At 41.8% G+C, this 26,457-nt stretch overlaps 1 protein-coding gene across 1 annotated transcript in view; it reads left to right on the top strand.

The window, feature by feature from the left end:
- Positions 1-26,457, top strand: part of RARB (retinoic acid receptor beta) — an 888,683-nt gene that overhangs the window by 264,306 nt on the left and 597,920 nt on the right. The window contains exon 2 of the mRNA XM_027529802.1: positions 23,721-23,772. The gene's annotated coding sequence lies outside the window, so the exon portion shown is untranslated. The remainder of the gene's footprint in view (positions 1-23,720; positions 23,773-26,457) is intronic.

The following is a 26,457-nucleotide window of genomic DNA, read 5'->3' as shown; positions in this document are numbered from 1 at the left end:
TTAAATCATTTTATACACATTAAAGTTCACAATGTGCAACCTAAATAAATGCAAGTTTATGTTTCAATAAACCTGGGAGGGGAGAAAGATAGACTAAGGATGAATGACAGTTGCAGTTTCAACGCCTGTGTGATTCTTACATGAATATCTTATCCCACAGTTGGGCAAAACTTGGAAAACTGGACTTGTGTGAAGCTTTGCGTCAGGCAGGAGCTATGTTACATCTGCCCACTGCAGCATCTTCAGTGCTGGTTTTCTACCACATGTATAGAGACCCGTCATTAGCATATATTAGAATGATGGTGGGCGGGTAGAGAGGAAGAAGGAAGAAAGCCTCTTTTCGTAGACTCTAGGGCTCCACATGATCCTTGTGTGTGTGTGTGTGTGTGTGTGTGTGTGTGCACTCAGATGTGTCCAGCTCTTTGCAGCCCCATGGACTGTAGCTCACCAAGGTTCACTGCCCATGGAATTCTCCAGGCAGGAACACTGGAGTGGGTTGCCATTTCCTGCTCCAGGGGATTCTTTCTGACCCAGAGATCCTCCTGCCCCCAATCCCTCCCAGCATCAGAGACTTTTCCAATGAGTCAACTCTTCACATGAGGTGGCCAAAGCACTGGAGTTTGAGCTTTAGCATCATTCCTTCCAAAGAAATCCCAGGACTGATCTCCTTCAGAATGGACTGGTTGGATCTCCTTGCAGTCCAAGGGACTCTCAAGAGTCTTCTCCAACACCACAGTTCAAAAGCATCAATTCTTTGGCGCTCAGCCTTCTTCATAGTCCAACTCTCACATCCATACATGACCACAGGAAAAACCATAGCCTTGACTAGACAGACCTTTGTTGGCAAAGTAATGTCTCTGCTTTTGAATATGCTATCTAGGTTGGTCATTAACTTTCCTTCCAAGGAGTAAGCGTCTTTTAATTTCATGGCTGCAGTCACCATCTGCAGTGATTAACAAATGTTTAACAAGGTAGGGAAATGCTACCCACTCCAGTATTCTCTCTAGCCTGGAGAATTCCATGGACTGTATAGTCCCTGGGGTCACAAAGAGCTGGACATGACTGAGGACTTTCACTCACGTAAGTGATATTGTATGATATTTGTGCTTCTCTCTCTGACTTACTGCACTTAGTGTGGTAATTTCTTGGTCCGTCCATGTTGCTGCAAATGGCACTGCTTTTCCTTTTCATGGCTGAGTAATATTCCATTGTGTTTACGTATCATGTCTTCCTTATCTGTCCATCTGTTGGTGAACACTTGGGCTGCCCTCGCTTTCTTTATTCATCTCCATTATTCTCAGTGAGTGCCCTATTTGCAGCTGACAGTTCACAGCTTGAAGGGGAGTCGCCAACTTTATAATCAACATCCTTCCAGCATTTTTGTTCTAGTTGGAGAACTTACTATACCCAGTGACAAAGTTCAGAAGTTGGTGAAGTCTAGTCTGGTGGTACCGAGAGGTCTGAGAAGAGAGGCGGAAGCATGTCATGTGTGTTTCTAGAAAATGATTGGTCCAAAAGCCAGGATAAGCCCAGAGTGAGCCTCCTTACCAAAGCAGGTTTCCTGATGGTGGCTGAGAAAAGCACATTTTTAAACCACCTCCAAGCTGGGAAAAGAGAGTGAAATGTACATTTATAGATATGCCAGGAAACCCTCTTTTATTCTCTCATCTAGTTAACAGAGTGAAGGGAGATGAGTGTCCACGATGGACCGGGAGGTATAGATCAGGAGGCGTTTCCAAAGGAGAAGGTGTGGTAACTGTGTAATCTAAGTGGTTTAAGTTCGTACACGAGCCTGCTGGCTTCCTTCCAGATCCTCACAGCCGGAGCTGCCTCCCTCAGGGAAGTGTACTGTTTCTGTGTGTTCATTGTTTGGGGCCTCTGCTTGTGTTCAGCTGTCAAAACGACTTCAGTGAAGCTACTTCTACTACACTGTATGATTTGGTTTATCTACCAGAAGAATAAGACTTGACTGAACAGTTTTTTAATTTATTTTTTCCAAAACCTGCAAAACTGTTTCTAAAAAATGGAAACTGTGAATCTCTGGAATATAAAATTCATTGCCATAGACTTGCATCCATGATTACTAAAGTAAATTACAAGCACATTACCATGTTCAGCTATATTCCTGGAGCTTCAGAAGATTTCTAGGGTCTGTATTTGTATTATTAGTCCTAAAATAACATTTGATGAAGACTTTTTCTTAAAATGACCTCCAAATATGAACTATAGAGGACAAAATTCTAAATATGGTTGAATTATGAACATGCCCTAGTATTTTATGATACATTGGAAAATGGCTTGATCAACATTAATATTGATTAGACCCAGCAGTTCAATAGCTTGGATAAATATGTGTTTCTTTTTGTTAGAAATCTATCATATCCGAGGCATAGGCCAACATGTTAGGTCTGTAAATCATGTAGGCTGCCCAGCCGTTTGGACCCCAGACCAGAAAAAGGCTGTCATAAATCCACCGCTCCTGGGGGTGGGTGGGAAGTTAGGGGAAGAGGATTGGACACAGCATGGAGAGAAGACCGACATTTGCTGGTTTCCAGGCATCTCCTAGGAAATATCCAGGGGCAGCCTGATGTTCTCACGGGCTTGTCTGAGTTTTTTTCACATCCCTTATGAAACAGGAGGAAAGAATCAATGTAGGCAGTCTGCTAATCTATTCCTTAAGTGAATAGAGACTAACTACACACCAATCATAAGCCAATTCTAGAACATATTGAAGACTTTGGTATTCAGGAAGGCAGTATTTTCCAACCCTCCACTGCAGGGTACACTAACCCTCCACTGGGATGTGGAAAAATATCACAATTTGTATTATCATTTAGGTTGTATCAAAATATTAAGCTTCAATAATAGTTAGCACATGGGTCAACAAGAGCAGATGCATATAATTTATTAGTGAAATTGAAGTCGCTCTGTTGTGTCCGACTCTTTGCAACCCCATGGACTGTGGCCTCCAAGGCTCCTCCATCCATGGGATTTTCCAGGTAGGCATAGTGGAGTGGGTTGCCATTTCCTTCTCCAGGAGATCTTCCCAACCCAGGGATTGAACCTGGGTCTCCCGCATTGTAGGCAGACGCTTTACCATCTGAGCCGCCAGGGAAATCCATATAATTTATAAGTAAATACATACGTATCAGGAATGCATGCTAAATTCTTTTTTAATGATGAGATGTGTTCCCAGCCATTGCTGTTCTGTGTCAGGAACACATATTCCCTCAAACCCAGCAGGAAGAATCTGCCTCATTAACTTATTCCATGCCCAGAGTCTGAAGAGTTTCCCCCTGCCCCAGGATTATTTGTGGTACATCATCAGACCACCCTGGTCCCCAGCACCCCAATGCCATGTGTGGCGAATGATAGCATCATCCTATACTCTTCTCCCTTTTTAAAGACTTCTAGGGGAATTTCAGCCTTGAGTTTTACCGATTACGTACTGAAAAGAGCCCTGGAGTTATTGCTACCCATTGGGTAATTAGGTAGTTCCAAGGAAAATAATAAAACTATTTTGTGCCTGGGAGATTCGAATGGCACAGGGTGACTCACATTAGTCAGCTGAGCAATTATGTAATTACAGAAGAAGGGGAAGAAAACCCTTCAGATTGTTTTTCCTAAGAGGCACTTTTGGAAGCGTTCCAGCCCATCAGGTACTTATGTAATTAGGTCGGGGGCACAATCCACAAGGAAAGGCTTGACGGGGGGAGGGTTCATTGAAAAAATGTTTATGTAAAAGAACCTTGTGGAAGAAGAAAAGGGAGTGTTTAAAAGATTCACACAGGCTCCACACCTACTAGACAGGACGCCATAAACATTAAGGGAAATCGTGTTTCGTAAGTGGAGGCCATGTGTGCGTGGATAGAATAGGATGAAGGGTCGTGTCCGGGAGCAGTCCCAAGCGTTTATTAAGCTTGTGCTGGGGGCTCTCTTCCAGCGGGCCTTGTGTTTTCCCTGTTTCTACAGATAAATAAACTGAAAGGCTCGAAGAACTGAGGCCCTTTGGGCTCCAGCCCCTGCCCTCCCACTGTACTATGCTGCGGCCTACCAGCATTTCTGAACTGAATCGCGCAGGTTGTCCTGATTGCATAGATTAGCAGTATTATTGTTCATTTCATCTCTTCACTTTGTGTGAATCTTGTCCACACAGTGAAAACCACTGGATTAAAACGCACTAACTTGGTAATCTTGGCATCTAAATTACCAGGCTGTGTTTCCCACATGGTTCATCTGAATAAATCTGCCTTGCAGAGGACTTTGTACAAAGCAGCACCATGACCCCCTATATAGGATACACCATTTAAAGGCAGCCAAGTTTCCCCTGTTAATGCATTTAGTAAAAAGACAATGCTGCCATTTTGGAGCAATGTATTATGATACCCAAGGACTTATTTCACTGTCCAAGGTTTGCTTGTGCATGTTCACTAAGGTTTAAAAAAATGCTTATAGTTGTATCTACAATTTTTAGACTTCTTTTTTCTGAGACATTCTGCGTGTGTTGATTAATCTTTTTGGTGGTAGAAAACTAGTGGATGCTCTGGTGCAAAACACTAACTCTTAGATTTCTTTACCCTTTATCTGATGGTTTTGCTTTATCCAGTGATGCTCCTATAGTTTCAGGGGATGAAAAAGATTTATCAGCAGAGAAAGAAATTACATTCACTTCTCTCTTTAGTTCAGCAGTGATATAAGTGTCCATGGTACAGAAATAAAACCAGCTGATTTGGAGAAGTCCTCTGGGTCACGCCTCGGTGAAGTAGCTCAAAATAAGTAGTGGGGCTCTTTACAGGTGCCTGTAGAGGACTGACATCCCAGGAACTGGAAGGAAGGAACCAGGTTTGGAAGGGCAGGCTGAGGCTCATCAGAGACAGATTTCTCTGCCAGTTCTAGACATATTTTGTCTGCTTCCACTACTGACTGAGCATTCATGTGATTTGACCAAGAATTGTCAGTTCCATTCAGTTGCTCAGTCACGTCCGTCTCTTTGTGACCACATGGACTACAGCAGGCCAGGCTTCCTTGTCATTCACTGTCTCCTGGAGTTTGCTCAAACTCATGTCCATTGAGTTGGTGAATTGTTAGAGATCCACCAAATATTGATTTAGAGTTTCAAAAATTTCAGCATTGACTTTGGAATATGTACAATCCAGACTAGCAATTTTCTACTTGCTAATTTCCATCATTCTGGCCACTCATTTTCTGATTGAGATGCTCGTCGTGGAAAAGTCGGCAGACTTTCTGGGACAGGCTGTGAGGTTCCTAAAAGCAAGAGGGCATATCTGAACACTTAGCTCTGTGACATCTATCTGTGCTTTAATGTAGTGCTGAGAGTTACGGATGTGATTTTAGCTCAGCATCTTCACAAGGATTGGACTTGGAGACATAAGCAGATGGTGGGCTCCGGGTGATTTCCTGTAGAATTAACAAACATTTCAGGTATTTGATAGGAGCTGCCTAGTTTCCTGAATCTATTCATTTGATAAATATTTTTTTACCACTGTGAATAAATAAGATACAGTTCTCTCTCAAAGAGCTCAAAGTCTGGTAAAGGGAAGACATGAATTGAGGTAACTGATTGTGAGTGCCATGTGAGTAACAGAATCAAGCAAACAGGAAGAAGACACCAGTAACTATTTGGGGAAGGAAAGCTTCATGGAGGAGAAAATATTTACTCTGAATTTTCAAAGATAACTACGAGCCTTCTAAGCAGGTGAGGACAGGAATCTCAGAAAGGTAGAAAAGTGCATTGTGCTGTTGTGCTCAGTTGCTCAGTCATGTCCAACTCCTTGAGACGCCATGAACTGCAACCCGCCAGGCTCCTCTGTCCATGGGATTTTCCAGGCAAGAATAGTGGAGTGGGTTGTCAGTTCCTCCTCCAGGGGATCTTCCTGACCCAGGGATTGAACCCGCGTCTCTTGCCTTCATTGGCAGACAGATTCTTTACCACTGTGCCATCTGCGAAGCCCAAAGGAGGGGACGGAGGGAATTTCAGAAAGGTGGAAACGCGTGTTTTAGGCCGTAAGTGTGTCAAGTTCCTAGACTCGTGGGGTTCCATGTGACAACACTCAGATGGAATGACGGGCTGGCTGTGCAAGAATCAAACCTGGAAAGCTCTGCCCCGCTCCCTCCAGACGGTGGCTGGGGAAAGCGGCCAGCGAGTAGCATGCTCACCACTGCAGGGCTAGACTTCTTTGGGCACCTGAGACACATTTCATGACCTTGACTACCAAAGTCATCTAAAATGGTCACTATTTAACAGAAGGATCAATCCCAAATATAAGACCCTTGAGCTAATTTTTTTTTAAATCTTTTTGGAAGTATAGTTGATTTGTGATGTTGTGTTAGTTTCTGGTGTTCAGCAAAGTGATTCAGTAATATATATAATACATTCTTTTTCATATTCTTTTCCACTATGGTTTATCAGATGATGTTGAATAGAGTTCCCTGTGCTAAACAGCAGGACTTTGTTGTTTATCTACTCTCTGTCTAGTCAAGGCTATGGTTTTTCCAGTGGTCATGTATGGATGTGAGAGTTGGACTATAAAGAAAGCTGAGCACCAAAGAATTGATGCTTTTGAACTGTGGTGTTGGGGAAGACTCTTGAGAGTCCCTTGGACTGCAAGGAGATCCAACCAGTCCATTCTGAAGGAGATCAACCCTGGGATTTCTTTGGAAGGACTGATGCTGAAGCTGAAACTCCAATACTTTGGCCACCTGATGTGAAGAGCTGACACATTTGAAAAGACCCTGATGCTGGGAAAGATTTAGGGCAGGAAGAGAAGGGGACGATGGAGGATGAGATGGTTGGATGGCATCACCGACTCAATGGATATGAGTTTGAGTAACCTCGGGGAGTTGGTGATGGACAGGGAGGCCTGGTGTGCTGTGGTTCATGGGGTCGCAAAAAGTCGGACACGACTGACCAACTGAACTGAATATAATAGTTTAATCTACTTATCCCAAACTCCCAATCCATTCTTCTGTCATCCCCCACCCCCTTGGCAACCACAAGTCTCTATGTTCTTTATGTCTGGGAGTCTGCTTCTGTTCCATAGATAAGTCCATTTGTATTTTAGATTCCACGTGATAAGTGATGTCACAAGGTATTTGTCTTTCTTTTTCTGACTTTGCTTAGTATGATAATCTCTAGGTCTCTCCATGCTGCTGCAAAGGGCATTATTTCATTCTTTTTTATAGCTGAGTGATATTCTATTGCATGTATGTACTGCATCTTTATCTATTCATCTGTTAATTGATATTTAAGTTGCTTCCATGTCCTGGCTATTGTAAATAGTGCTTCTATGAACATAGGGATGGGTGTGTCTTTTTAAATTATATATAGTTTTGTCTAGGTATATGCTCAAGATTTATTTACTATGCCAAAGCCTTTGACTGTGTGGATCACAATAAACTGTGGAAAATTCTGAAAGAGATGGGAATACCAGACCACCTGACCTGCCTCTTGAGAAACCTATATGCAGGTCAGGAAGCAACAGTTAGAACTGGACATGGAACAACAGACTGGTTCCAAATAGGAAAAGGAGTACATCAAGGCTGTATATTGTCACCCTGCTTATTTAACTTCTATGCAGAGTACATCATGAGAAATACTAGGCTGGAAGAAGCACAAGCTGGAATCAAGATTGCCGGGAGAAATATCAATAACCTCAGATATGCAGATGACACCACCCTTATGGCAGAAAGTGAAGAGGAAATAAAAAGCCTCTAGATGAAAGTGAAAGAAGAGAGTGAAAAAGTTGGCTTAAAGCTCAACAATCAGAAAACTAAAATCATGACATCTAGTCCCATCACTTCATGGGAAAGATGGGGAAACAGTGGAAACAGTATCAGACTTCATTTTGGGGGGCTCCAAAATCACTGCAGATGGTGATTGCAGCCATGAAATTAAAAGACGCTTACTCCTTGGAAGGAAAGTTATGACCAACCTACATAGCATATTCAAAAGCAGAGACATTACTTTGCCAACAAAGGTCCATCTAGTCAAGGCTATAGTTTTTCCAGTGGTCATGTATGGATGTGAGAGTTGGACTATAAAGAAACCTGAGCCCCAAAGAATTGATGCTTTTGAACTATGGTGTTAAAGGAGACTCTTGAGAGTCCCCTAGACTGCAAGGAGATCCAACCAGTCCATCCTAAAGGAGATCAGTCCTGGGTGTTCATTGGAAGGACTGATGCTGAAGCTGAAACTCCAGTACTTTGGCCACCTCATGCGAAGAGTTGACTCACTGGAAAAGACTCTGATGCTGAAAGGGATTGGGGGCAGGAGGAGAAGGGGACGACAGAGGATGAGATGGCTGGATGGCATCACCGACTCGATGGACATGAGTTTGGGTAAACTCCAGGAGTTGGTGATGGACAGGGAGGCTGGCGTGCTGTGATTCATGGGGTCGCAAAAAGTCGGACATGACTGAGTGACTGAACTGACTGATGCTCAAGAGACGGATTGTTGGATCATATGCAGCTCTACTTTTACTTTTTTTGAGTAACCTAAATACTGTTATCCATAGTAGCCGCACAAATTTACATTCCCACCAAGAGTGTAAGAGGGTTCCCTTTTCTCCATAGCCTCTCCAGCATTTGTTTTTTGTCCTTTAAGCTGATGCTTTTCAAATGAAGCTTTACTTCTCAAAAGACTTATGTTTTCAGAAATATTAAAAAGATGTCCTGTGACACTTGGGTGAAGAGGTTTCTTTTTAGACAGAAAGTATTACATGCATTCAGTTTAAGAAGCCATGTAGTTCTGTGTCTTTCCAACAAAACAGCAGTGCCCTGCTCCACCGTTTTCCAGCAGTGATTCCTGCTGACTTGCGGCAACTGTTTTCAACTTTTCAGCAATTGTCTTTGACTCTCTCTAACATTTCTAATCTACCTGTTGTTCATACTGTCTGTGATTATTATACTGTAGAAACGATTTACTCTCATCCAATTACAGAAGATCAAAATTTAATTCTTTCATATTATACTCACTAGGTCTTCCCCAGTGGCTCAGACAGTAAAGAATCTGCCTCCTATGCAGGAGACCTGGGTTTGATTCCTGGGTTGGGAAGATCCCCTGAAGAAGGATGGCCTGGAGAATTCCATGGACAGAGGAGCCTGGTGGGCTATAGTCCATGGGGTCGCAAAGAGTCAGACACAACTGAGTGGCTAACACTGGATACACTGGATATTACACTCATGTGCTTGGATCCCACCCACATTTTCCAATAACGTTCTAACAATTTTAATTCAATGAATATTCAATATTGCACATATAATTGTATGAACATTGCTCTTAGACAAAAATGCCATATTTTATGTTGATGTTTCCTTCTGTCATATAAACTGACTTGGTTCTTGTGACCATCCACTCCTCTTTGACTCAAGCTACAGTTTAATGTTTTAAATCTCTCTGCTCTGTGAAATTTCCCGTATGCTTTCCAGCTACTAAAATTTCCTTGATGTCTTTCATCTGCTGTCGTCTCCTCTCCCTTTCTCTTTAACTTTGTGGATTTATGCCTTTAGGGAGGAAGTGGAGATAAATGTGTATCTTTGATATGCTGTGTTTAAAAAAAGGTAGAATAGGGCTTTCTAGATGGGGCCACAGAAAAGGCAGAGGTAGAATTTTAAGTGAAAATGTTTAATCATTGCAAAGGAAAAGCAGGTGTTGAGATAGAGCAGAGTTTAAACTACTTGTCACAGATATTAAGAAATAAGATAAAGTACATGTAGAGAGGAGGAATAGAAAGGTATAATTGTGCTTGTGAACATTCTATTTGTAAGTGTAGGAGAGAGGGAGTTTTTGCAGCAATAAGACAGGTCTTAGCCTGAGGGCGATAAAGAAAGAAAAAAGGGAGCTTACAAATACTTTTGAAGAACTGTCTAAAGATGCTTTGTACCTAGAAAACAAAGTAGTTCTCAGCCTCTTTAAATCTTAAGTGCATGAAAAAGTGAGAAGCATGAGAGGAGAAGCTGCTGCTGCTGCTGCTGCTGCTGCTAAGTCACTTCAGTCGTGTCCGACTCTGTGCGACCCCAGAGACCGCAGCCAACCAGGCTCCCCCATCCCTGGGATTCTCCAAGCGAGAACACTGGAGTGGGCTGCCATTTCCTTCTCCAATGCATGAAAGTGAAAAGTGAAAGTGAAGTCTCTCAGTCATGTCTGACTCCTAGCGATCCCATGGACCACAGCCTACCATGCTCCTCTGTCCATGGGATTTTCCAGGCAAGAGTACTGGAGTGGGGTGCCATTGCCTTCTCCGGAGAGGAGAAGAGTATTTGCAAAATATCAGGTCGTAAATGTTTGAATTAGTACAGGAAGAAAATCTCCTGCTATTAGAGCTTTGTTTTGTCACTTATCTATTTAAAAATGAGACCACATACTCAATTCAATTGATATTTTTGAGGATACTACTATTAATTCACTAGGAACTTTGCATCATCAGACAACAGATACGTCAAAGAGATTGTAGTTAAGAAAAAGACAGTGAGACAAAAGTACAAATAAGGTGAACTAACTCATGAAAGAGAACATGAGTGAGCTAAGAATTCATGCAGATGAGAAACTACTCTTATGCTTGAAGGAAGTAACATCTTAAAAAGATCCTGAAACATAGGATTTTGGGGGCAAAAAAAAAAATGGTGAGAAGTGTGTTCTCTGAAGAGGCAGGAAGCACAGTGACATAAGGGCATGGGGAAGACTTGATACCCTTCGAGGACACCAAATAGTGAATGAACTTAGGTGAGAACCTTCAGGTCAGTGTTTTGAGAGTTGGTTAAGAGAGCTGAGATACATTGATGCCAAGTTACAGAGGGCCTTTATTAGAGTTTTTGAAGCACATTATCCACATTCTTCCACCTATGAGTTTCAAGCATTTTGAAATAAAGAAGCAGGAATCAGACACAGATTAAATTACAAGCAGAATTGCCAGTAAAGCTGGCACTTGGGATATAGTTTGGAATAGGAAGCTAGTCAGGTTTCCTAAATTTTGCATATATTTGTCTACAGAGCATGCAGACAACCACGAGCCTCTAGATGACGGGGTGGAAGCGGTGGAAGACAGGGCACCAGGGGCCTCTCATAAAAGAAATTAACCAAAGCTCACCTGTATCCCAGGTGGACAACGATCTGAACCTTAGTCTTACCAGACTTGGCAGAAATGAATGTTCTCTTTAATGTTACACTCTCTTGAAAAAGAAGGACCAGACTGGAAGGAACATCCCTTCTATGGAAATCTGATGTGGAGAATGAGTGTTACGTGTCTCCACCAACCAGCAACAGCCTTGACTGCAGGTGGGAGAAGCTGTGTGGGCTTTGGTAGAGCATGGAGAGCTGCTACAAACCTTGGAGTGAGATGCTACAGTAGAGCTGCTCTTTGGGAAGAAAACCAGGCAACCATAGGCAAAACATTTCAGGACAGAATGGACATAAAGGTAGGGCATGAAGATGGGCTGAAACTCCAATACTTTGGCTACCTGATGCAAAGAACTGACTCATTGGGAAAGACCCGGATGCTGGGAAAGACTGGAGGCAGGAGGAGAAGGGAGCAACAGAGGATGAGATGGTTGGATGGCATCACCGACTCAATGGACATGAATTTGAGCAAGCTCGGGGAGTTGGTGATAGACAGGGAAGCCTGGCGTGCTGCAGTCCATGGGGTCACAGAGAATTGGACATGACTGAGCGACTGAACTGAACTGATGAAGATGGGATGCTATGATTGCAGGAATAAGAGGAAGGAAAAAATCTAAAACTGGCTTATGAACACTGAATGTGGACAGATGGAACAAATGTGAGGAAAGGGATGCAAAACACACTCCAGGATGACTGGGTCAGTGATTCAAATCCAGATAACCAGATTAACATTCCACTCACACAACTGGCAAAGTGATTAGATGCAAAAACTGGTCAGCAGTGAGTTGTTTGTGGACATAATGAGTCTGAGTTATCAAACCCTGGAGATGTCCAAGAGAACACTGGAAATGTGGATATAATGGAAGAAATGAACATCAGGTCCAGAAGAGACAGCCTGCAATGAGAATTAGGGAGTCACTAAATCCTCTGTTTAACACAACTGACCCCTCCCCTCAAGTTTAAAACTTTACAACAAAAGAAGTGATATTCAAGAGGGTACAGAGATGTGTGTGTGTGTGTGTGTGTGTGTGTGTGTGTGTGTGTGCGCGCATGCGCACGTGCGCTTAGTCACTCAATCATGTCTGACTCTGCAACCCCACTGACTGAGGCCCATCAGGCTCCTCTGTCCATGGGATACTCCAGGCAAGAATACTGGAGTGGGTTGCCTTCCCTCCTCCAGGGGATCTTCCTAACCCAGGTCTCTCACATTGCAGGCACATTCTTCACCACCTGAGCCACCGGGGAAGCCCAAGAATACTGGAGTGGGTAGCCTAACCCTTCTTCAGAGGAACTTCCAGAACCAGGAATCAAACCAGGGCCTCCTGCATTGCAGGTGGATTCTTTACCAGCTGGAAGCCAATATATATATATATACACACACACACGTACATATATATATATATATATATACACACATATGCATATATTCAGTTGAGTTCAGTCACTCAGTCATGTCTTACTATTTGCGACCCCACTGCAGGACTGCAGCACGCCAGGCCTCCCTGTCCATCACCAACTCCTGGAACTTGGTCACACTCATCTCCATGGAGTTGGTGATGCCATCCAACCGTCTTATCCTCTGTTGTCCCCTTCTCCTGCCCTCAATCTATCCCAGCATCAGGGTCTTTTCCAAGAAGGCAGTTCTTCACATCAGATGGCCAAAGTATTGGAGCTTCGGCATCAGTCCTTCCAATGAATATTCATGACTGATTTCCTTTAGGATGGACTGGTTGGATCTCCTTGCAGTCCAAGGGACTCTCAGGAGTCTTCTCCAACACCACAGTTCAAAAGCATCTGTTCTTCAGTGCTCAGTTTTCTTTATAGTCCGACTCTCACATCCGTACATGACTATTGGAAAAACCATAGCTTTGACTAGACAGACCTTTGTCAGGAAAGTAATGTCTCTGCTTTTTAATATGCTGTCCAGGTTGCTCATATCTTCTTCCAAGGAGTGTCTTTTAATTTCATGGCTGTAGTTACCATCTGCAGTGATTTTGGAGCCAAAAAAAATAAAGCCTGTCACTGTTTCCTTGGTTTCCCCATCTATTTACCCCGAAGGGTTGGGACTGGATGCCATGTATAATTGTTGCTGATTCACATTGTTGTATGGCAGAAACTAACACAACGTTGGAAAGCCATTATAGTCCAATTAAAAATAAGATGAATCAAGTGCAATAGTGATATGTTAGTTTAGTTTACACTGGGCTGATGGTCCCTCTCATCGTGAGCTATCCCTTTTAGTAGCTCCAACACCATTGCCATGCTTTTATAAGGGAGATCGTCAGTTAATCGAGGTAAGCCACTTAATTTCCTGGTGCCTGTCTTGTCATGGATAAAGTGAGTTAGTGATCCTGCCCACGGCAAAGGGTTGTGGGAACTCGGTGAGTCAACTTTTGTAAAGCACTTAGAACACTATCAAGTGTAAAAGTGGTGTTGCTTTTCCTGTGTTTTTGTTCTGCTCTTGTCCGTGAAGCACCCTGCCTGGAATCATCTTTTGGGATACACATTTTGAAAACGAGAGCTGATAGAGTCACAGGACACATTGACCCCATTAATCCCACAGAAACACTTGAGCTCCTTGCCTCAGAAGGGCCCTCAGTCTAATAGGGACTGGGCGGGAGTCCACTAGGATGCGGAACCAGCACGGCCTGAGCGAGGCTGGGGTCTGTGGGTAAACAAAGACTCTGCGGTGAGTGAGTGAAGCCTGTGCTGGAGAAGCAAAAGCAGCTTCATGGGGGTAAAATACAGACCAGCACCCCTTAACCCATCCATTAGTTTATTTATTCTTTTTTTAGCACAAGTTAAAGCTTTGTTTTTTCCAATTTTAATTTTTTAATTGAAGTGTGACTGATTTAATGTGTTCAATTCTCCTGTGGTGCAAAGTGACTCAGTTATATGTACATTCCTTTCTAAACTTGTATTTTATATACGGAATATGGTTGATTAGCAAAGTTGTGTTAGCTTCAGGTGTACAGCAAAGTGATTCAGTTATACATGTGTCTCTTGTTTTCAGATTCTTTTTGCATTTAGGTTAGTATAGAGTACTGAGTCCCCTGTGCTCTACAGCAGGTCCTTGCTGATTATCTGCTTTATGTACAGTTATGTGCACCTGTCAATCCCAAACACCCAGTCTGACCCCCGACTCCACCATTCCCCTCTGGTGACCACAGATTTGGTCTCCGTGGGTCTGTTTCTCTTTTGTAAATAAGTCCATATGTATCATTTTTTTAAAGATACCACATGTAAGTGGTATCATATGATATTTGTCTTCCTCTGAATTCAGACTATTTTTGACAAGGATCGTAGCTAAGCATTACATGGTTGATGTAGATAAATGGCCTGTGCTTTATAACCCCAGGAAGCAGTTGTCTAGTGGAGGAGACAGGCCTGTGAAAACCTCTGAGCCTGCGGGAAGGGCTGCAGGAGATGAGGAGGCTCAGAGGAGCTCCCATGGGCTCCTTTCCACCCTGGGCAGAGCAGCAGGAGATGAGGGACTTTGACCTGCCCCGCCGGCTCACTTCCCGGTGTATTTGGGTTGTGGGCACAGAGCACCTCAGACAGAGGCGCCGGGTCAGCAGAGGAGAGGGGCTTGAGATCCCACTGTCTCCTACCACTTGCCCTTGGTGGGAGACAGCAGGCAGGGGTGACCACGAGATGAGAAAGCGAAAATCAGGGGGTGTGTGAATGCTGGAGGGCCTTGGACAGAAAATTGTATCTCCTTAGCTCTTTTGCCAAAGGCCAGCTCTGCTTAGGAATCTAAAAAGAAAACTAAGATTATTTATGTGCTACGACCAGCAATACATCGGAGGCCAAGAGTGAGAGTTATTGAGCTGGTTCAAAGCAATCTCGATTATTGAAAATGAATGAAATTGAATTCCACTTCCTACAGAGTCATTTATTGAGAGACAAAAGCAATTAATATTGAAAATAAAATAATTGTGAACTTCTGAACTAAATTACCATGCAGATATAATGTACCGTCTCATCAGTCTTTAACTACTTCATGTATTAGAAAATCATAGCACCAGTCTCTGAACCTGCTCCTCTGCATCGTTTGTGCTTATTCATTCTGCTTTTGCCAAAAAGCAGTTCTCAAGAGTAACAGATTAAAAGTCAAAGTTTCAGAAATAGGATTCCGAATTTAAAATTCACAGCCATATTGAGACTTGAGATCTCAGTTTGTAAATTAATGCTGTCCTTTGGTAAATTTAAAAAAAAAAGAACCGGTAAGGTGTCCCATAGTTCCTTGACAGCAGCAGGAATTTTTGCCCATTATTGCAAACTTGACACCACCATGGACTACCTGTCGCCAAGTGCTAGGTGTGCGTCTGATGAATGATTCTGCTGTCAGCCTCAAGCATCTCTGTGGAAACTGATTTATGTACTGAGGGCCCTTCAGAATGGAAAGTGCATTGTATGTACAGAGATAGTACATAGATTATAACTCATGCAAGTTCCAACTTGAGCGCCTTTGTTTTATGGAAATGCTGCAGAATCTCTCAGTTCAGGTGCTCATTCGTGCCCGACTCTTTGAGACCCCATGGACTGCAGCACGCCAGGCTTCCCTGTCCATCACCAACTCAGGTGATGGACAACACCCAACACCAACAGAATCTCTGCTGCTGCTGCTGCTGCTAAGTCGCTTCAGTCATGTCTGACTCTGTGCGACCCCATAGACAGAAGCCCACCAGGCTCCCTCATCCCTGGGATTCTCCAGGCAAGAACACTGGAGTGGGTTGCCATTTCCTTCTCCAATGCAGGAAAGTGAAAAGTGAAAGGGAAGTCGCTCAGTCATGTCCAACTCTTAGCGACCCCATGGAGTGCAGCCCACCAGGCTCCTCCATCCATGGGATTTTCCAGGCAAGAGTACTGGAGTGGGGTGCCATTGCCTTCTCCATAACAGGGTCTCTAGAAGAGTCATTTCCCATTTGGGAAGTGAGTTCTTAAGTCGATTTCCTGGAAGCAGAGCTTACAGTGAGGATTAGGGGAAAGTCAGAGGAAGAGATGCGGAGAGGTGGGACTGGAAAGAGGAGACTGACAGAGGGGTGGGATCAAGACAGATGCACGGGAGAATCACCGGGGCCCTAGCCTGCTGGGGAGTTGTGGGACTAACAGGACTCCCCTCAGCGTCACTGCAGCATGCTCATCGCTCCTGGATCTGATGATCCGCCCACTGAGAGTTGCAGGTGCCAACTGTTTGGAATAAACACACCTGGGGAGCTGGTGTGTGCAAAGCTAGGAAAGGGACCTCGGGAGCGTTGTGGGCAGTGCAATGTCCAGTATTCAGAGTGCTGTGGGAAGAAGGTTTAATAGCATCAGTCCAAGATGACAGTAAATAATTCACCATCACCATCCTGGGAAACAGGCCCAGCTGGTGGCAGTTCTCTTGATTCAGAGCCCAAAGTGCAGAAAGAGGTTTCAAAGGGGCCAAGAGATTCATTTCCTGCTGGCAACAGGCTGGTGGCAGAAGACTGACACAAGCCAGGCTCGTTCCTGAGTAAGGAAAAGAAACCTCGGGAGACGGGGAAGACAATGTCAGAGGGACAAGGCTTCCACAGGCTGGTGTAGACAGTGGGGCGGGGCGGCGGGGGGTCCCTCAAAAGCCAAAGAAATAGACCCATCTAAAAGCACTGAAATTCAGCCTTAAAGAGAAGTGGCTCAAAAACATACCTGTGTACGTAACACTGAGCGGAGTTCCCTGTGCTGTATGGCAGGCCCTTGCAGGTTATCCATTTTAAATATAGTCATGTGTACCCTGGATGGAAGGGGTGTTTGGCAGAGAATGGATACATGTATATGTATGGCTCAATCCCTTTGATGTCCACCTGGAGCTAACACAGTGTTGTTAACTGGCTGTACCCCATCAGGGCTTCCCTCATGGCTCAGTCGGTAGAGATTCTGCCTGCAATGCAGGAGACCTGGGTTCGATTCCTGGGTTGGGAAGATCCCCTGGAGATGGAAATGGCAATCCACTCCAGTATTCTTGCCTGGAAAATCCCATGGACAGAGGAGCCTGGCGGGCTACAGTCCATGGGATCACAAGAGTCAGACACAACTTAGCAACTAAAGCAACCAATACAAAATAAAAAGTTGTATGTGTATATATACACACACGTATCTGTGGAAACAGTCTGACCCGTAGCTCATCAGTTTGTAGTACTGAATGTCTAAAACAAAGGACCTTAATATGTGCACAAATATGCACATTGATAGAAAACTTTCCAAAATATATTACTAGAAAGCAGGGATAAAGGGAGAACGATGTTGAACCCACAAGACTTTTACCCCCTCTCTAAAAGTTGGGGCTCTGGGAATTGCTGTTTGACTCAGGGAACTCAAACGGGTCTCTGTAACAGCCTAGAGGGGTGGGATGGGGAGGAAGGTGGCAGGGAGGTTCATGAGGGGACAGATGTGTACCTATGGCTGATTCATGTTGATGGATGGTAGAAACCAACACAATTCTTTAAAGCAATTATCCTTCAGTTAAAATAATAAACAACTTTAAAATTAAAAGAGTTGAGACTCTCAGAACAATAGATGCTCTTAGTAGCAAGTTATTTGTTGTTTTTTTTAATTTTTATTGGAGCACAGTTGACTTACAATGTTATATTAGTTTTGGGTGTATAGCAAAGTGAATCAGTTATACATATACACGTATCCCCTCTTTTTAAAATTCTTTTCCTATACAAGCCATTACAGAGTATTGAGGAGAGTTCTCTGTGCTGTACAGTAGTCCTTATTAGTTACTGATTATCTATATATGGTAGGGTGTATATGTTAATCCAGATCTCCAAATTTATCCCTCTCCTCTTTCCCCCAGTACCAATAATATTGCTTTCTACATCTGTGATTCTATTTCTGTTTTGTAAATAAGTTCATTTGTACAGATTTCTTTTTCGATTCCACATATAAGTGATACCATATGATGTCTGTCCTTCTCTGTCAAACTTACATCACTATGACAGTCTGTAGATCCATCCGTGTTGTTTATTCAGCCATAAAAAAGAGAGAAATAATGCTATTTGTAGTAACAGGTTATATTGTAATGAAATTTTTAGTATCTGTCTACCACCTGATGACTTTTTAAATACTTGTGTGCATCTCAGGGAACATAAATTCATCCCTTCTCTTGGCTCAGGGCTTTACCACGAGCATTTTGGCAGGATAGAATTCTTTAGTGACTAAAAAAAATACACTTTTTTAAATATAAAATAAAATACTGTGTCAGTGCAATTCTTCTTGTGCCCCACTCTCAGAATCCTAAGGGGAACATCTCCTTAATGAGCAGTAACCTGCTAAATTCCATGTAAATGGATTGAATGTGGAGCAAGTATATGAGCCTTCATTGTCACATGTCCACAAAGCAGTATTTCATGGTGGCACTCCCCAGCGTTTAGCCCCAGTAGCAGGACATCTCTGCAGTTTCCACAGTGATTCACCATCGATGATCAGGCGGATCATTGAGATGTTAGCTTCTAACCTTGCGGTTTATGGGCTGAGTCGGAACGGTCCCACTGCTACATTTAACTTTATAAGACTTTCTGCCAGAAACGTCCATGCTTGTTGCATTCAACATGCAAACCAGCCCCACTGGCAGTTATAAACCAGTGGGGAATAGGTATTTAAGGGATCTTTCACAATATGCACTCCTGTGTACCGATTATGACTTAAAGTAAGATACTCCATTGTTAGGGGACTCAGAGTTATCTCCAAAATTTTTCAAATTACATTTGTGAATGGGAGTCGGGTTTTGATACCCTAGTTACTTTCCCCACCTCTAATTTAAAACAGAAATGCCTACTCTAGAGACTGAATTTTAAATCCCTAACCTCTTAGAAAACCCATAAGCAAAAATTGGTACTTAAAATCAAGCCTCAATTAACCTAGGTTGGCTTTCCTTATTGACTGAAATTTACCAGATAGTCGAGTAACTTTCCATTTTAATTTTTGCTCTGAAGACTTGGCAAAAGAAACGCTTCCTCATTCAAGGATCCTATGGTATTGAGAACAGCTTCAAAGAAGAAAATGAGAAGAATTTCTTTTGTTTCAGTTTCTTGGCTTTTAAACTGCATTTGTGGTTACTTTTATATTTTAAGAAGATGATCAACTTTTATTCATTCTGACTTACTGGATGAAGATGAGTCCAAATGATGAAGAGAGCTCAACTATCCATTATTTTTAAAGAAATAGAATATTTTTAATAACAACAATATATTCAGAGTTTGATAAAGTCCTTTAGAAAATCAATGAATTTGAATTATTGCTTAGATAAAAATGATTCATATAGAGTTGTTGGAAAAACATGTAGCTTATATTATTAATTGGCTTTAGAAGCCTGTCTTTATGGGTGATGTAAAGACAGAGTTCTGCATTGTGTGTGTGCACACGAGTGCACACACGCGTGCACACACGCGTGCACACACACATGTTTCCCTGGTGGCTCAGCTGGTAAAGAATCTGCCTGCAGTGCAGGAGACCTGGGTTCAATCCCTGGGTTGGGAAGATCCCCTGGAGAAGGGAAAGGCTACCCACTCCAGTATTCTGGCCTGGAGGATTCCAGGGACTTTATAGTTCATGGGGTCGCAAAGAGTCGGACACGACTGAGTGACTTTCACACACACACACACACACACACACATACACGTACACACACACACGTTTCCTGAAGTAGACCCTCCTCTCTGGATGTGGCTGACCAGTGTCTAATCTTGCACTTCCACTCAGATCAGGTTGCAACATTCACAATGTAAATTTCCTGCACTTTAACTTCACCTAAACGGTACTGGAGTGTCATCTGGTTAATTATATTTGGAGTTCAAAGTTTTGATTATGGATGATTTATCAGATGTAATCTTTTAAAGGCATAAAATTAAATACTGGGCAGCGCAGGTAGAGAAAATTAACTTGCCCTAGATCATCAAGATTGATGGCCTTGGCTTCCATAAATACTGGAGGTTGATACAGCACACTCTACTTTGATGTGATTGGGTTCTGTAAGTTCCAAGAGGTTAAGCTCTCGGAACATTTTGCTAGCCTTGGGTCAGTATAGGTTACAGGAATCAACTACCCAGTCTGATAGCTTGTGGTTTTGTTACAAAGCTTTAGTAGTCTTGCTCTTTTACCTAGTCTCATTGAACTCTTTAATGAGATCTGTGGTAAATGAAGCAAAAAGATATGACACCTGATCTCACGGAGCTTGCGATTGAACGGGTAGGCACATCAACACCAAGTATAAAAAGCAAGTAAGTACTCTTATTACAGCTTATTTAAAAAAGAGCTTGGAAATTAAAGACCTACTTCTCCTAAGAAAGAGAATGAGAGGGGCATGAAGGGATATATGATCTGTTTATCTTATTTCTTTATTGCTCATTTTAATTTTCCTCAATACAAGTTTTAAAAATCAGCACTTGATTGTACACTAGATAAAAACTGTTTACTTAGATTCAGTTAAAATGATATGCTTCCTGCATCACTGACATGATTGATTCCATAAAAGCCTGATCATATGGGTAGGCATAATCTAGAGACTTTAAAGTTATTTTTGTAACTATAATTTGCTGCTCCTAAATAATTCTTGTGATAATATAATATGTAGTCAATGCAGAAAAATTGAAAATTTAATGAAAGATGCAAAAATTTACTATAATTCTTTCACCAAGTGGTAGCCAGCATTGACACTTTGACTGGAAGCCTCCCAGTTGCTTTCTGATATACATACAAATCTTTACATTTATGCCTTTTTATAAGAAATAGAATCCTACTACATGCATTATTTTACAACTATTTTCTACTTTTTAGAGCAAACCTTTCCCCATGATCTTTTACATTGTTTTTGCGTTATAACTTTAATAGGTGCATAGTACTTAATTACATTGTTTAAGCAAGTCACTGCTTACTTACATTTGTTTTCTAGTTTTTTATAAATTTATAAAAAGTGGGATGCCTGTCTTTTCCTCATTATTCATTATTTGCTTACGGTACACCCCTAAAAGTGAAGTTTCTGGTTAAACTCCTGAAGTTTTAGATAAATGATTGAAACTATCCCCCAGAAGACCATACTGACGTCTGCCTCCATCGAGTGGGAACTTGTCCACCGTCTCCATAGGTCACTTGTACTGGGTACTTGCTTTGATTTTAACTTTCACCATTTCAACAGTCACAAAATGACTATGAGAATGTATTCGGTACTTTATATTTGATGTAAAATTGGAATATATATTTAATAATATTTTCAGATTTGTAATGTTGTTTTCAAAATAAAACTAAAAACAAAATCAAATTTAGAGGAAATGGGAACTTCTGAGGACAAAGTTCATATCATGTTCTTACAAAAGCAAGTTAAGAAGTTACAAATGCAAACATAAGTCATAGAGTGGGAACCAAAAAAGATCCCATTTAGAGAAAACAAACTTGAAATTGGGTTAGAGAGCATTTGTTCCCCAGATTCACAGTTGGCTAAAGTCTCTAATGAAAAATTAATTTGCAGAGTTCCAAAGAATAGCAAGAAAGAGATAAGAAAGCCTTCCTCAGCAATCAATGCAAAGAAATAGAGGAAAACAACAGAATGGGAAAGACTAGAGATCTCTTCAAGAAAATTAAAGATACCAAGGGAACATTTCATGCAAAGATGGGCTTGATAAAGGACAGAAATGGTATGGACCTAACACAAGCAGAAGATATTAAGAAGAGGTGGCAAGAATACACAGAAGAACTGTACAAAAAAGATCTTCACAACCCAGATAATCACGATGGTGTGATCACTCACCTAGAGCCAGACATCCTGGAATGTGAAGTCAAGTGGGCCTTAGAAAGCATCACTACGAAAAAAGCTAGTGGAGTTGATGGAATTCCAGTTGAGCTATTTCAAATCCTGAAAGATGATGCTGTGAAAGTGATTCACTCAATATGCCAGCAAATTTGGAAAACTCAGCAGTGGCCACAGGACTTGAAAAGGTCAGTTTTCATTCCAATCCCAAAGAAAGGCAATCCAAAGAATGCTCAAACTACTGCACAATTGCACTCATCTCACATGCTAGTAAAGTAATGCTCAAAATTCTCCAAGCCAGGCTTCAGCAATACGTGAACCATGGACTTCCTGATGTTCAAGCTGGATTTAGAAAAGGCAGAGGAACCAGAGATCAAATTGCCAACATCCGCTGGATCATGGAAAAAGCAAGAGAGTTCCAGAAAAACATCTAGTTCTGCTTTATTGACTATGCCAAAGCCTTTGACTGTGTGGATCACAATAAACTGTGGAAAATTCTGAAAGAGATGGGAATACCAGACCACCTGACCTGCCTCTTGAGAAATCTGTATGCAGGTCAGGAAGCAACAGTTAGAACTGGACATGGAACAACAGACTGGTTCCAAATAGGAAAAGGAGTGCGTCAAGGCTGTATATTGTCAGCCTGTTTGTTTAACTTCTATGCAGAGTACATCATGAGAAACGCTGGACTGGAAAAAGCACAAGCTGGAATCAAAATTGCCGGGAGAAATATCAGTAACCTCAGATATGCAGATGATACCACCCTTATGGCAGAAAGTGAAGAGGAACTCAAAAGCCTCTTGATGAAAGTGAAAGTGGAGAGTGAAAAAGTTGGCTTAAAGCTCAACATTCAGAAAACAAAGATCATGGCATCCGGTCCCATCACTTCATGGGAAACAGATGGGGAAACAGTGGAAACAGTGTCAGACTTTATTTTTTGGGGCTCCAAAATCACTACAGATGGTGACTGCAGCCATGAAATTAAAAGACGCTTACTCCTTGGAAGGAAAGTTATGACCAACCTAGATAGCATATTCAAAAGCAGAGACATTACTTTGCCAACAAAGGTCCGTCTAGTCAAGGCTACAGTTTTTCCAGTGGTCATGTATGGATACGAGAGTTGGACTGTGAAGAAGGCTGAGCGTCAAAGAATTGATGCTTTTGAACTGTGGTGTTGGAGAAGACTCTTGAGAGTCCCTTGGACTGCAAGGAGATCCAACCAGTCCATTCTAAAGGAGTTCAGCCCTGGGATTTCTTTGGAAGGAATGATGCTAAAGCTGAAACTCCAGTACTTTGGCCACCTCATGTGAAGAGTTGACTCATTGGAAAAGACTCTGATGCTGGGAGGGATTGGGGGCAGGAGGAGAAGGGGACGACAGAGGATGAGATGGCTGGATGGCATCACTGACTCGATGGACGTGAGTCTGGGTGAACTCTGGGAGTTGGTGATGGACAGGGAGGCCTGGCGTGCTGCAATTCATGGGGTCGCAAAGAGTCAGACACGACTGAGCGACTGAACTGAACTGAACTGAACTGAACTGATAGAAATATGATGGTATCTTAGAATTCCTCTGGTTATTCTCCTGTAAGAGATTCTAGTGAACCAATAGAAAAGTGAGTTATCTATGAAGATTATTCCTAATAAAAATGACAAGTGGAGAAATTTTAATTTGTAGGCTCCCTGTAGACATCTTTCCCTGGTTGGTAGTTACTAAAAGTAAATGATACTAAGAAATTGAGTGGCTGTGCTACATACAGTGGTGGGGTGTTAGAATTAAAAGGAATTGGAAAGATTGTCTAACCCAGCTCCTCATTTTACAGATAAAACAGAGTCCAGCAGAGATGAAGAGACTTGTCTGAGGACCAGCACCTGGTGAGTAAAGAAAGAAGAAATAAATTCAACTAAGCAATTAGTAAATTATTAAGTATTGAAGTAATTTAGATATTTAAAGCATCATGAAAGTTTCCTTATAATAATCTGATGCCTCAAATATAACCACCATTTGGCATATGAACTTCGCAAGTATTTTTATATATATACATAGAAGCAAATGTTAACATTTGTTCAAAAAACAGTGTTATACTATGTATAAAAATTATTCTACAAACTGTTCGTTTACATATATCTTGTCTAGATAGTCTTCTTTTCTCTCAGCTAACATGGAGATGCAGTAGAGCAGAGGCTGGCAAACCTTTTTTGGAAAAGCTCACATGCTCAGCATTTTAGACCCAAGCCTCTGTCGCAACTGCCCAGCTTCGCTGTTCTGCTGAAAAAGCAGGCACAGACATTACGTGAACACATGTGTGTGACTTTGTTCCAATAGAACTTCATTTATAAAGACAAGAAGCAAGAAACGTTTGTGCTACAGGTTATAGTTTTGTAACTCCTACACTACAGAAAGAAAAAAGTTATTTTAGAAAACTGTGATGGTTGAGAAGGAAGCGTGATGAATATCCTGCGTGTAGAGAGGAGGGAACTACTCTGAGTGTTCACCATTAGATGTGATCTCGGACGAGCCAGGTGGGCTCCTTGACCTCTTGAGTAAAGCAGGTTTACTAATGCCGAGATTGTAGGGTTATTTTGAAAACTAAATGAATTTATGTAACTCAGTGGTTAGTACATGAGAAAGTTCTCTTCCCCCCAGGGAGGGGATTAATGCAGGACTTTTGTACTCATGTAGGTGAAGCACTTGGGCAAGGAAAAATTGCCCAAATTTACTGGTGTCTCAGCCTGTCCAAGTCTTGTCCCATGTAGATCCCTTTAGAAACCGTGTTCTCAGACTGTTGGCGAAGTTTGGGTAAACATGACTATACCAGAATGATCCTGAGATTTCCTGAGGAAGGATTAACATGCTTCGCATGGAATTTTGCAATAAAGGAAACACTATAGTTTAATTCATAGTGATTTAAGGAGATGGAAGATTTTTTAGAGGGGAAATCTAATTATAGTGAAAATAAAATTTCATTTGCCCATCATTTCCTTCATTATTCATTATTTTTTATTGGGAAGATAAGTATGTACAAAGAATAGGAAAGAAAAACATATTAGAGTGTACTAGGAAAAATAAGGAATTAATGTAATGCTACTTAACTATAAATTTCTCATATTATAATCATATTTTAATTTATCTTCAAGGGAACCTATTGGGTAAGTTGAATTGGTTATTTTAAGACAGAATTTCTATAGCAGTTCCAAATAACTATATTGCTTTTTCTAATTCATTTTGAATTAATGTATTTTTTATGACTTGATAAATTTGTTTTTTTCTCTGCTGGTATTGTTTCATTCAGTTGAATACTTTAAGATTGAATATAACTTTCCTTCTGTTTAGTATTGTTGTTGCTTTTTCTTAACTCAGAAGTAGTTCATTTTTTTCAAATTTAGAAGTAAACTGGAATAATTCTGTTAATTTATTGTTGCAGTTTATATTCTGGAGAACAGAGGATTTTGTACTGATTAAGTGTTCCTAATAATAACTATGGCATACAATTTAGGGAAAAATTAGTTATGTCATTCATGTTGATACAATGTTCATTTTTGAGGATAAGTATGTGAGTATAGTCAAGATATTTTGACAATTGAAGAATTTTCCCAACCTAGTTGGGCAGCTGAGTCTGAAACGTAGCACACCCTTTTAATAATCGGAGACGTTTTCCCAGCAGTGGGGTCTACCCCAGTTGTGGTCCCAACAGTGACCTTACTCAGTAAATCCCACAGTGAGGAAATCATTGTATTCTTCTTTCGCATCTCTTCTAAAACGTCTGATTCTCTTGGGAAGAATGGCTGTGTAATGGCATTCCATCTCTCTCACTCTTTTTAGCAAAGACCTTAGTCCTGAGACTCAGAGCTGTCCTTAGGCCATAGCGTCTGACCAGGACTCAGTTACGCTGGGTTTGGTGGCGGAGGGGAGGAGGGGGTTGCCATCCTTTTTATTTTTGGAGTTTACACTTCTATTTAAGATAAGTGAAGCTGATTTATTGCTTATAGGAGTATTCCAACTTGCCCATCTTAAGCACATTCAGGTAAAAAACAAATACACAAAAAAGTGTGCTGACTTAAATAAAAATAATGCATAAAGAAAGCAAGTTGCTTGCCAACAAGGCAAAATTCATGCTCATGGAATCTGAATATAACAAAATTTTAAGAAAAAACTTAATGACAATAATAGTTGTAAAATATTGGAGCTAAAAGCTATCTGTAGCTCCCCTAGTTGAAGACACAGTTCTACAAGTAAAGAATCAAAGACCCTTGCGAGGTTGGAGCCTTGCACAGGGTTTCCAGATAAGAGAAGCAGTGGCCACTCTGTTCAATCCACCCAACTAAGAGGCCTCGAGAGCGTGCTCCGGGTGAGCGGGACCGCAGTGAGTGACGCCTCTGTGACTTACAAGACCCAGTTAGCGAAAAATGTGATGAGCAAGTGCTCAGTTGCAGTTGGGTGTTCTTGAACTTTTGTTGTCAAGGGCACCCTTGAGCTAGAGGGTGGGGATTGTGAAAAGGGAGTAGGGAAGAGGAGACCTATCTTGCCTTTTTGTAACTGCCAAAGCTAATTTCAGTGAT

This window comes from Bos indicus x Bos taurus, chromosome 27 (genome assembly GCF_003369695.1).
Source record: "Bos indicus x Bos taurus breed Angus x Brahman F1 hybrid chromosome 27, Bos_hybrid_MaternalHap_v2.0, whole genome shotgun sequence".
NCBI classification, from domain to species: Eukaryota; Metazoa; Chordata; class Mammalia; order Artiodactyla; family Bovidae; genus Bos; species Bos indicus x Bos taurus.
Note: the sequence above shows the minus strand (reverse complement) of the source record. Positions and strands in the feature narration are given on the sequence as shown.